At 47.9% G+C, this 12,391-nt stretch overlaps 1 long non-coding RNA gene across 1 annotated transcript; it reads left to right on the top strand.

Moving 5' to 3' along the window:
- Positions 1-2,044: 2,044 nt before the first annotated feature.
- LOC142852889 (uncharacterized) lies at positions 2,045-11,784 on the top strand. Its single transcript, XR_012911012.1, has 4 exons — positions 2,045-2,195; positions 10,582-10,707; positions 11,309-11,438; positions 11,661-11,784. It is a non-coding gene; the product is annotated as an uncharacterized LOC142852889 (long non-coding RNA).
- The last annotated feature ends 607 nt before the right edge of the window (positions 11,785-12,391 follow it).

The raw sequence follows: 12,391 nt of genomic DNA, 5'->3' as shown, positions 1-12,391 counted from the left end.
ACCCTGGCTGCTTCCACGGGGCAAAAAGAGTAGAAGTGAAGAAGCTGCCTCTGCTTCAGCAACCTCATCCACCTTCTCACTTTGCTGCTGAGTCAGCCCTGGACCAAGGCACAGAGGGGCTCCTTCCCTCCTTCCCTCTCCCTCAGCAGTTGGCCGGAGCCCACCAGCCTGGGGCTGTACTCTTCTCACTCCGCAGACCTCCACACTTCTTCAGATAGAAACAGTTTTTGTTGTTGGTAAAGACGTGTGTGTGTGTGTGTGTGTGTGTGTGTGTGTGTGTGTAACTGTGTGCATCATTGCATGGTGGGCATGGAGGTCACAGGTCAATCTTAGGAGACCTTCCTTTGTAACTGTCAGAAAAGCTTCTTCCCTCCCACCATAGTGTCTCAGGGATGGAACTCAGGTGTCAGGCTTGGCAGCAAGCTCTTTATCTGGCACCATCTTGAGGGCCCCCAAACAGAAGCAAAGAGTGCAACAACCCTGGTGTGGGGGTGTTCCCAACATCTTCAGCGAGCTTTGTTGCCTTGTCTGTGATTGTCCCTCCCTTCTTTTGTGTGTGGGATATTATTTAAAAAGGTGCACTTTTGTTTCTATATATGTGCATGCACACACAAGTGCAGCTGCCCTCAGAGGCCAGAAGAGGGTGTTACATCCCCTGCAGCCACAGTTAACAGAAGCTGTGAACCACCTGGCTGGGTTGTTGGGAAGTGAGCACTGGTCCTTTGTGATAGCAGTGTTTGCTCTTAATTATAGAGACTGGCATTCGCTTAAAGGGTGTGTGCGCGTGTGAGTGTGTGTGTGCACCAGCGTGTGTGTGTGTGTGTGTGTGTGTGCGTGCACACGTGCATGTGAAGAGGTTAGAGAATGTCTTACAGAATCGAGGGCTGGGGTGGCCCTGTTAAATATTAGTCACAGATTTACCATGTGGTCCCAGGGTTGAAGTTGTTAGACTTGGAAGCCGGCACCTTTACCCAGGGAGCCATCTTGCTGGCCCCTTGCTGCTTCTTATGGGAAAAACAACACTATCAACTCTAAAAAGAAACGCAGGTGTCCAGTGTGGCAGCGGAAGTCTGTGATCCCAGTACTGCGGCGCGCTGAGGCAGGATGTAGAATCCTAAGCTAGCCTGGACTACATAGTGAGACCCTGCCTCAAAAAGAGGTAAGTAGGATCTAGCAGTGATAGCACACGCCTTTAATCCCAGCACTCGGGAGGCAGAGGCAGGCGAATCATTGAGAGTTCGAGGCCAGTCTGGTCGGGTTCCAGCACAGCCAGGGTTCTGTAGTGAGATCCTGCCTCAATCAATCAATCAATCAATCAATCAATCAATCAATCAATCAAACAAATAACCACTCAGTGAGTAAGTAAAGTAAATCGCAGGGAGCGTTGGTTGGGGTGTGGTACACCCCTTGCCTAGCATTTCCAAGCATTTTCTAAATCCTGGGTTCCATTCCTTAAAGAGGAGAAAAAGATCTTTAGTCTCACTGCTCAGTTGCAGACAAGCGCGATGCACGCAGTACATGACCCTGAGCCCCCGAGCCGCTTCCCCCTCTCTCTGTCCTGCTGCGGCAACGTCGCTCTTGGGGGGGGGGGCAGAAGAAACCAGTTTCCAGAGCATGGATTAGCAGTTGCACCCTAAATACTGTTTTTCTAAGAGCATGAATTATTTAGGTCGCCATCGGCAAAGGGGGCGTGGCTGAAATTCCTGGCAGCCTCCTGCCTTCCTACCGCCTCGGCAGGAACAGGTAGGTGGAACTGGGGTTCCACAGCTCTGCTTCTCAAAATGCCAGCCCCTCGAAGCCCTCCCTTCCTTAGTTCTGTTCCGCATTGAGAAGTCACCTTAAGGGACACAGAAAACCAAGAAAAGCCCATTGCAAGGAGCGATGGGGGATGCTTGCTCTCAGCTTCTGGTTGGAAGGTCACTTGGCTGCGAATGATCACAGGGCTCGGTCTGTCCAGCCTTCCCCCTAGCTTCGGAGAAGCCTCCCTCTCCTTCGCGCCACAGCTGGAGCAGCTGCCCTGTTCCACACTGGCTTCGCTGCGCAGGTCTCCGCGACCCACGCAGCTCTTTTATGCACCCCTCGGACTGGTCCATGGGTCGGTGTACCACACGCTGCTTGCAAGCCTCGGCTTTGACCAGGTGGGATCCTCGCGACTCCGGGAGAACTGGCCTAGGCACCCACCAGATCCGATGCAGGTGAGCAGGGCTCCTCAGAGTGGGGTGCCTGGGGTAGGACCTGGCGTTCGACTAGGAGCTCGGTTTTCCTTTATATTGCAATAGATCTTCAGCCCTCTCTGTGAATAAGTTTTCTTTTGAGTTGATTTCCAAATTTTATTTGATTCTCTGAAAAACAAACCAAACCACGTCTTTCTCTGAAGAGTTTCTCTTGAAGTGTGTGTAAGTGAATAGACTTATTTCTCTCTTTAAAATGGTTTTATGGGGGGGGGGCGTTGGGACCCAGGGCCTCGCACATGAAAAGAATTCTGCCATTCAGTCGCATCCCCAGCCCCCAAATCCGTTTTCTTCTAACTATTCTCAGCTCTGGGTCTGCAGCCCCTGGCGACCAGTGTCTTTGCCACCTGCTGGGCACACGTGACTGAGCTGTGAGAGTTACTGGCCCAAGTCCAGAAGGCAGCCTGTCCTTTCTCAGCCTGGTAGCTCCCAGGGCGTCCCCGTGGTTGGGGTTTGGGGGTCCCCGGCTCAGGCGCCCTCACCACACCGGTTCCACATGGTCTCTGGTGCTGCTGGGTCGGAGGTCCTTGGGACTTTGGACAAGAACAACTCTGAATGGCCTTCTCTCTCTCTCTCTCTCTCTCTCTCTCTCTCTCTCTCTCTCTCTCTCTCCTCTCTCCTCTCTCCTCTCTCCTCTCTCCTCTCTCCTCTCTTTCTTTCCTTCCCTCCCTCTCTCTGTTTCTCTGTTTCTGGTCTTTACTCTGTCTTTTTTTTCCCTCTCTGTCCCTCTCCTCTGTTTTTTCTCTTTATAGCTCTCCTGTCTGTCTCTGATTCTCCTCTCTTTCCTTTTCTCTTTACCTGTGAATTTTTTTCTCCTCCGAGTTTCTCCATGCTGACAGCCTCACACACATCCCCTGCAGGACCCTGGGCTAGGCCCCTTGGGACTGGGATGCACATTCCCCCAGCAATCTCATGTCTTTGTTGCAGGGTAGGGGCATGGGATGTGTCCCTGAGACCTGGCCCAAGAAGCCAAACCAGAATAGGACTGGAGCACAGCAGCTTGGGGGAGCAGGAATAGCCAGCACACCCTGAACCCTCTGCTCTTAGCCCAAGGCCATGGGCACATCTGAATAAACCCTGCCCAGAACCTGGTCTGGTTTGGGGTTAGCGGTTTCACATGGCTTCCTTATGTCCCTTGCAACTTATTTCTAGGGTGATCTCAGGTCATTAGGTATGCTTAGCTGTGATATCTATGCTCCCTAATTATGTGGCCTCAAGTCTCTCCCCTCCTCAACACCTCACCCATGGCTGCAGGGAGATCCCCCCTTCCGGAATGCTTGAATTTATCTCTGTTGTTCTGTTTTCCCTTAAGACGCAAGAACCTACAGAGGATCATAAAGATGCCACCCTGAGCAGGCGCCACTTTCCCTCCATGTAAGACGGGTTAGTTCAATGTCATCTTCTCCCAGAGAGTCCATATAAGTGGTCCTTGGGGGCAGGAGGAAGAGGGTGAATTTGACATTGAAAGAAATGATGGGGCAGTGTCCAGCAAAGGGCTGTTCTGCATTGTCTGTGGCCACTTTAGGCGCTAGCATAGGGGTTGAATTATTTAGTTTTTTTTTGCTTAATTTATTTATTTATTTTTATTTTTTTTTTTCTGAGACTGGGTTTCTGTGTAGCCTCCTGAGTTAGGATGTGGATGTGTGCTAGTCCTCCTGGCTACGTTGTTGGTGGTGGGGGTGGTGGTAGCTTATAGGCTCCAAGGAGGCCCCAGGAAGGGCCAAAGAGGAAGGTTCTATTCTGGGATCTTTCAATCCAGGCTGTCCTCACAGTACTAGGCAGTTCAGAGCTGCCAGGCAGCTCACTCTGACCCCTCAGGCAATGCCAAGTTCATCTTGGTGGTGAAAGGGTTGCTCTAACCAGTGGGTGGAGCCACCCTCCCCCAGTCCCCAAACACTGCCCTGGAAGGCAGACCTTGGACAGCAGCCCAGGCTGGGAGATTGTTGGTGGGTGGGTGGGGTTTCTTGAGGATTCTTGGATTCTACCAGGCCAGGGTGAGAACCGCCAGGATTGCTAAGATACCGAGTAGTCTCGCTGGAATGGGGGACCCTGGAGGCCTCACAGTCACCCACCTATGCGTCAGGGTTCTCTGTTGGGGACAGTAACAGGGCACCTGGGAGGCTGGGGGTGGGCTACCCAAGCTCCATAAACACAGGCGACTTTTGAATTTACTCCCAGGAGAATATGTGGCTTCCTTCCTCTTCCTTCTTTCCACATAGTGCAGGAGTATTTGCAATGTATGAAGCTGCATGTGCACACGTGTGCCCATGCGTGTGGAGGCCAGAGGCTTCCTCAGTCACTGTCTGCCTTGTTTCTTGAAAGGCCTCTTGCTGAGAGCTTGCAGATTCTGCCAGGCTGGTGGCCTCTGAGTTCTAGGGATCCATGCGTCTCTGTCAGCTCAGGTTGGGATTACAGATGCCACTGTGCCTGACTACTTTTGTAGAAATTCTGAGGAATTAGACTCAGCTCCTCATGCTTGCTTGGCGAGCGCTTTACCAGTCGGACCATCTCCGACGTCCCTCTCCTTCCTTCCTCTGAGCCACTACACCTGGCTTGATTTCTCCTTGATTTCTACTTGTTACAGTACTCAGGACACCCGTGAGGTGCTGCAGCTGTCAGTCTCCGTAGCCTTGGGAATCTCCCACCACCCAGACAGGAAGCAGAGACCAATCTGGGTCCCTCCTGTCCCCACCCCGGCTGCAGCAGCAACCACTGTCTGCCATTGATCCTGGGAGTCATGTGCGCTCTGTTTTCATACATGGAACCTCATAGTGAGTGGCCTTTGTGTCTGGATCCTCTCACTTCTGATGGATTTCTTCCTAAATGCATCTTTACAGATTTTGGGTGTTAACTGCACACACATGAGCTGTGCGGTTGATGGTGGTTTTCATCCTGCAATCTAGAATCACCTGGGAAGAGTCCCAGTCGGAGGCTGTCTGGATCTGGTCAGCCTCTTTGTGGATTACACTAATTGATGTGTGAAGACCCAACCCACCATGGATGGCGTTGTTCCCTAAGCAGGGCACCTTGGACTGTATATACTTAGAGGAGGCTGAGCATGAGTGGGCACGTTTATGCTCTCTGGACTGTTATGTGACTGGCTGCTTCAAGTTCCTGCTTTGACTCTCCTACTGTGCTGAACTGGTCCTCAGCTGTGAGCTAGAAATGAACCTTCTCTCCCGTACATTGCTTTTGTTAACAGCAGACTTAAAGCCAGGACAAGCATGGGAGACGCTCTTACTCATCTCACAGCTCACGTTTCTTTCTTCCTCTTTTCTCGTGACTGCCCCTTTCCCTACACAGACCAAGGCAGACATTCAAAACAGGACCATGTTCTGGCTCAGGCACTTTGGTGCATGCCTGTTATCCTTGCACTCAGGAAATGGAGGCAGGAGGATTGGGAGTTGAATATAAGCCTTAGCTACAAGGCCAGCCTGGGCTACATGAGACCCTGACTCAATAGAACAACAACGAAAAAGAAGGGGTGGCTGGACTATGCACACTCCTAATTCTCCCCAAGACCATTTGTGTGTTTGTATTCACGTGCATGTGTGTGCATATGTGTGTGTAAACCAGTGATCAAATGCAGCTTTTCATCAGAAGTCAAAGCTTTTTAAAAGCCTTGGGTTAAAAAAAATATCTTAAATTTATTCTTTGATAATTTATACAACATATCTTTTAATTTATATATTTTTAATTCTGATCTTTATCTTGTATGTCCTGTGTACACGCAGTCACAGGCAACTGCTGCCATGTGCTGTGGAGGTCAGAGGGCAATTTATGGGAGTCAGTTCTCTCCTTCTACTGTGTGGGTTTGTAGGGTGGACTTCAAGATGATCAGTTTTGGTGGCAAATGTCTTCATCCACTGAGCCGTCTCACCAGCCCTGTATACTGCATCTTGATATAAGTTATATGATCCCAAATTTTGGCAACAGAGAGGAGAAGGGAAAGAACTGGGGCTCTAGGAGCCGTTTCAAGGGTACACCCATAATGGCCTGACTTCCTCTTACTAAACCTACCCCTCTAAGTAGCCCTTACCAATGGATTACTCACTGATGACATCATAGCCTCACAAAGCACACACCCCCCCCCAGGCCCAGCTCTGCTCTTAGTTCACTGGGGACCAATCCTACAACACATGACTCTTGGAGATGACTCAGATCCAAACCATAGCAGCCATCAGTAAATGCTTGCTCAAGGCTGGACACTGTGATGCACGAGGTTTACTCACTTGGGAGGTAGAGGCAGGTGGATTGCTGTGAATTCGAGGCCATCATGGTCTACATACTGAGACTCTACCTTAAAATTGATAACGTAACAATATTTGTTCAACAAAGGAGCCACCAATCCTCGTGGCCACCTTAACAAATTGGCAGGTTGATTCATCAACACTTCAGTGGCACAGAGACGCCATGCCATCTAGCCAAAGGGGCAGCAAGAGCGAAGCGGTTGGCAGACATCTGCCAATGCCAAACTCCGAGGATTCAGAGGCAGAGCCAGCAGAAGGAATTTGAAAGACAAAGACATGCTATTAGCAAAGGTGCCTCCTGCTGCTACCTGGGGCGACTGACAGCAGCTTCCTGGAGGAACAGGAAGAAACACCTGACTCTGTAGACCAGCTGGCTCCTTGCTGCAGCCTAGAGCTGGGCTTACAGGTGCAGTCATCGTGCCTGGCTTGGGACACACACACGTGTGTGTGTGTGTGTGTGTGTGTGTGTGTGTGTGTGTGTGTGTAAGGAGCCCAGATGCCGGCCGTGGGTGTTGTTCCTGAGACAGCGTCACCTGGTTTTATGGGACAGTCTGTCACTGAAATCAGAGGCCCCCCACCCATCTAGGCCAGCAGGTCAGTGGCCCTCATGTGTCCCCCCACCTCCATGTCACTGGCTGTGTGTGCCACTAGGCCTGGCTTTTCCGTGGTTGCTGGGTATGAAACGCAAGTTCTAATGACCTTCTGGCAGGTACTTACTCCTATGCTGTCTCCTCAGTCCTCAAATGCAATTAAAATGTATTGTTTGTCTGTTTATTTTTATTTATTGTATGGGGGTGTGCATGCATATGTGCACGCTGGTCATGTCTTGGCATGTGAAGGTGCGGATGTACATGTGTTTACATGCATGTGCAGGCCCTCGGTTGCTCTCTTCCTTGCTGAACCTGGAACTCACTGCTCAGCTCTTCTCCTTGTCCACTTGCTCACCATCTCCCTGTTCCACCTCCCAGGGCTGGGGTTGCAGGCGGCCTCTGCATCCGCACAGCTTTGACATGGGTTACGGGTATCTGAACTCTGGTCTTCATGCCTGTGCAGCAAGTACTTTTGAGCCTCACAAGCAATTTTAAAGAAAGCATTTTTAACCCATGCTTGAGTGAGGAACCCGAGGATACAAAGGGGACTGTGTTTCATTCTTGTGTGTGACTCTATAAAGTATTTCTGTCTCTACTGATAAGAAAATAGGCTCAGAGAAGTGCAATTGTTTACCAAAGTCACACAGCAGTGAGTGGCAGACTTTGGCAAGGCGCCCAGGCATTCTGGGAAGGAGACATCATCTGTCTGCTCTGCCCACCAGAGGCTGAGGCTATCCCAGGTGTGTGTGTTCCTTCATCTCCTCTGCCCTGTGACCTGCAACTGGACCTGGCGTCTGTGCTTAGAAGAGGCACAGAAAGGGAGATGCAGATGCACAGGCAGGCAGGGATGTGGCCAGCATCTTCTGCAGCATGGGGAATGGAAGCATGTCGAGCTAGATGGAAGGGTGAAGAGGAGAGAGGACCTTCAGGGAAGTGAAGGCTGGTTTGTGCCAAGCAGGAGAATGAGGAGATAGTTTCAGCCCAGCGCCCAGCGGGTGCTCAGCATGCATGGCCGCTGGGCGGATGCGGGAGGAGAGCGGAGCTGGTGGTATGCTGGGACTCAGGGACCATACGCCCCATGACCACTAGGCAACAGTCTGGGGTCTCCCCCACTCTGCCCTGAAGTCCATGCCAATGCCCTGAGCCCACCTATGTGTGTGCCTGTCCTAGGCACACTGAGATCACGCCATCTGGCTGGGGACGGGCACGGATGGAAAGTGTACCAGCGGTGACCAGGTTTCTCCTCACTAGGGCCCACACTTTGGCTGATGCCCACCTGTCGGTCTCAGCCTGGCATTCAACCTTTGCCATCTGGTCTGGCAGTTTGTTTAGCTCTGCCCTCATGGGACTTTTGCCCCAAGCCATGAGAGTGCTCATTGACCCCAATTTGATTTGATTTTTTCCCCTCCCACCTTGCTTTATGCTGTCTGAACAACGGTTCTACAGTGCCCAAGATGGAGCAGCTATGAAAACAGGGCTTAAGTTAGATTCCCCCAGCCAGCTTGTTCTGTGGCTGAGATACTTTGGAGAGGCCCAGACGCGAGGGTGGGTGGGGCTTGCTGGCTGCTAGCCTGGTTTCAAGGGTTGGAGAGTCAAGCAATCAATATTGATTGACTTGGCTTCATATTAGAATTATAGAATTTCAGTGTCAGCAACAATGCCTAAGCCTATAAAGTCCAGTCTGGTACGAACATAGAAAGAAATAGATAGCATCCCAAGAGACCAGCCCAGTTCAGAGGGAACTTCTTTTCAAAAAAAAATCTTTTAAAGAAAGCCACAGAAACATAAATATGAATGCTTTTGCAACCAAGGAGAGACGAAGATAAAAACCAAGTAGGTGAGCTTCTGAGATAACCAAACCATCAGAAGAGGACTGGCGAGGGCAGTGGGAAAGGAGCTTGTTGAATGACTAACTTGACTCAGCTAGGAGCCCAAGGACAGGGAAAGAATTGCCTTGGAGAAAAGCAATTGTTAAGGAAGATAAGAGATGAAGTCACAGAAACTAAAGCCTAGCCTCCTGAACATCATATATAGACAACATGTCAAGAACTCTAGAGATAAAACATACAGTTAAACTACTTGCTAAGGAAAAGCAAAGTGATGCAAAATTCATTTCTGTTTTACTATAATATTCAAAGAAATTTCCCATTTAGTTCATTTTCTTTGAATTATAAATTTTAATAACAATTTCAAAGAAAAAATGTTGTGAATCAGGAAGTGATAGAGATTAATTCCACTACTGCTAAGCACGATATAACTAAAAAATGATAGGAGGGGTCACCGCTTTAGAGTTTCATTTGCACGGGATTAAAATTTAATAGGAATGTATTCAAAAGCTCACGGTGTTCTTGAACCTCCTGGTAAAAAGTAAAATGATACCAGCTTATACTATCACCATTGTCCTCTTCAGACCAACAGTTTTGGTAACCCTTGGACACAACAGCAGCGCAAGCTAATCTTTGTGTGCCAAAGCAACAGTAACTCAAAAAAAAAAAAGGAAGAGACACTCATGAGAAGATGGCAAGAGGAAGCTCTGCTGTCCTCAAATGCCACTGGAACTAGACTGTCTGGAAATATGGTGAGATGTTTGGGGAGTCTTAGTCAACCACGAGTCTGACCCAGTAACGAGAAAACAAAGGAAACACAAGATAACACTGTAGCTTGAAAACGTTGTGTTTTCAGAAGAAAACCAAAGCTAACCAGCCAGCTTTGAGCTTACAGAAAATGTTGGCTCAAAATGTAAAATTTTGCACACTGGTTATGTGGTCTGTTTAGTGGGTAAAAATTGAGAATGATTCTATTTTAATTTGGCTTGTGGTTTACCAGTCTCAAAAATCTATGCCTTATTTCATTTAAAAATTACAAGACTCTTCAATAAATACTTTCCTACGTAATAAGACCTTGATTTAATATATGCATATCAATACATGCATGGATTTAAATAGTACTTTCAGTATACAGAGATACACTATATCAATAAGAAATATATAGAAGAAATGTAATCTCAAAGATAAAGAGGCTGTTTTTCTTTTACTAGATGACACATTTTACCAGTGACAATTATTGAAGTCCAGAGAGGTGCCAAAGTCAACTCAATAAAACATTAAAGTTTTAGGACTAAAATTAAATGCCTTCAGAGTTTAGGAGATTCATTAGTGGTAATGGTGCCTGCTGTCCAATCCTGAGAACCAGAGTTCAAATCCCCAAATGTACTAACAAGCAAACTGAACAGTCTGGCAGCAGGTAGCTCACTGCTGTCTGTGTTAGCAGTGAGCTTCCGGACCATGAGAGAGCAGTGCTACCTACCACAGCAGCCAGAAGAGCACAAACCGGGGAGTTTAGTAAACACTGTCTTCAGCCCTAAAACTTGTGGAGAAATTGTTCAGAAAAAAAAGAATAAAACGAAGCCTGGTATTCATCAATTATAAGACTCATTATTGTTAAAATATAAGTTCCAAATTGACCTATAAGTTTGTGAAGTTATTTTTTTGTTTTATTTTGTTTTTCAAGACAGGGTTTCTGTGTGTAGCTTTGGAGCCTGTTCTAGAACTCACTGTGTAGATCAGGCGGCCTTGAACTCACAGTTCCCCCAGCCTCCCAAGTGCTGGGATTAAAGGCATCTGCCCCGACCATCCGGTGAGTTTGCAAAATTTTAATTAGAATCTCATTGAGTATGTTTTGAAGAAACTGACATGCTCATCTGCAGACTTATGCAGAAATAGAGGGAGGGGCCCGGGTAGCTCAAATGGTCCTCTAAGAGACCAGATTAAAGGACCTACCAGGGCTTTCTAGACAAGGAAGTTTTCAGGCAGACCAGATGTAGACCCCACAGAATGGCTACCTTTTAATATGTTGACACAGTACTTCGTGGGAAAAGAAGCTGCCAGCAAGAGGTGCTAGAGAACTGGGTGCTGGGTGGGGAGCCCAGGCTGCGGACAGTAAGACAGCTCTTAGAGCCTATTGCTGCTCCTCTTTAACATTGATTTTAAAACTGTGCATCTTTTTGACAATTTTTATAAATATGTAATAGTTCATAACCATATTCTTTCCATTTTCATGACTTATTTTTTTTTACCCACTGAATTTAATTAGGGTTTCTTTTATAAGTGTGACTAGGAGGCTTTTAGAAAACCGTAAATGTTTGCATAATTCCAGCTCTCAGAGATCTGAAGGAAGTGTGGTTTCTTTTTGCATTTTAATATGTTCTTGGTAAAGCTGATTAAATGTCTCAAAACAGACTTCTACGTCAACTCTCAGGGACTTCTCTCATTCAGCTGTGTCTCTACACGAGTTGCCGAGAGTGAGCTGGACAGATGTGTAGCGGACATAATGAAGGAGAAGAACATCTGTCCGGAGAAAGACACCAGGTGCACCGTTCCCTCTGTGACAGCGTGGGGCTCTGTAGCGTGTTGTGCAAAGCCCTGCTCGGGTGGACTGGGGTAGGGAACAGGTAACTTGTGGGTTGTTCTGTGTACACTTCAGAGTTTCGTTGCTGTGTGGTGGAGTGCTCAGAGATGTGTGAAGGAAAAACAGGCCTCGCTTTGTTGTGATAAGAGGTTTGAGTTAATCTAACGATGTTATCCTTTCAGTTTTCAGATATGCATGAGGACGTGCTTACTGCAGATATCCAGCTATAAGCAGCTCTACCAGGCTGTGGAAAAAGTGAGGAAAAAACCCTACGATTCTGGCAATGCGCAGCATGAGAAACTGCTCCTCAAGGCAAGCGCTGGCTTTAGTGTTCCAGCAGACAGGCAGCTTCAACTGTGAGCACTGTGTGGGTTCTAGAAGCTCATTCAGTCCACCCATTTGTTTGCCTCTTGGAGAATGTGTGATAGATTTCATTGATAGGGAAAGACTGGAGATCAATAACTTTTTAAAAATATTTTTTTAAATTTCATGTACATTGGTGTTTTGCATGTGTGTTTGTGTGTTTGTTGGATCTCCTGGAACAGGAGGTACATACAGTTGTGAGCTGCCAAGTGGATGCTGGGAATTGAACCCAGGTCCTTTGGAAGAACAGCCAGTGCTCTTAACCACTGAGCGATGTCTCCAGCCCCCTGATCAATAACTCTTACTTGATAAGCATTTTTTTAGAATATATTCAAGTAAATAGAGCTTCTAAGATAAGTTATCCATTCATAAAAGGGGGTTTCTTCTGCCTCTAGGCAGGGGTGCCTGGGCCCCAGAGCTTCCGTTTATCCAATTTTTTTTTGTGGAGGTTGGGCTTTCCCTCAGCAGCACAGAAGCTATGAAAATAGATGCTCCCTTTGCACAACAGCATTGGGACATCAGTCAACAAAACTGGCAGAGTAGACTGCAA

Source organism: Microtus pennsylvanicus, chromosome 6 (genome assembly GCF_037038515.1).
Source record: "Microtus pennsylvanicus isolate mMicPen1 chromosome 6, mMicPen1.hap1, whole genome shotgun sequence".
Lineage (NCBI taxonomy): Eukaryota > Metazoa > Chordata > Mammalia > Rodentia > Cricetidae > Microtus > Microtus pennsylvanicus.
The sequence above is the reverse complement of the archived record's forward strand: the minus strand, read 5'-3'. Positions and strand labels throughout refer to the sequence as shown.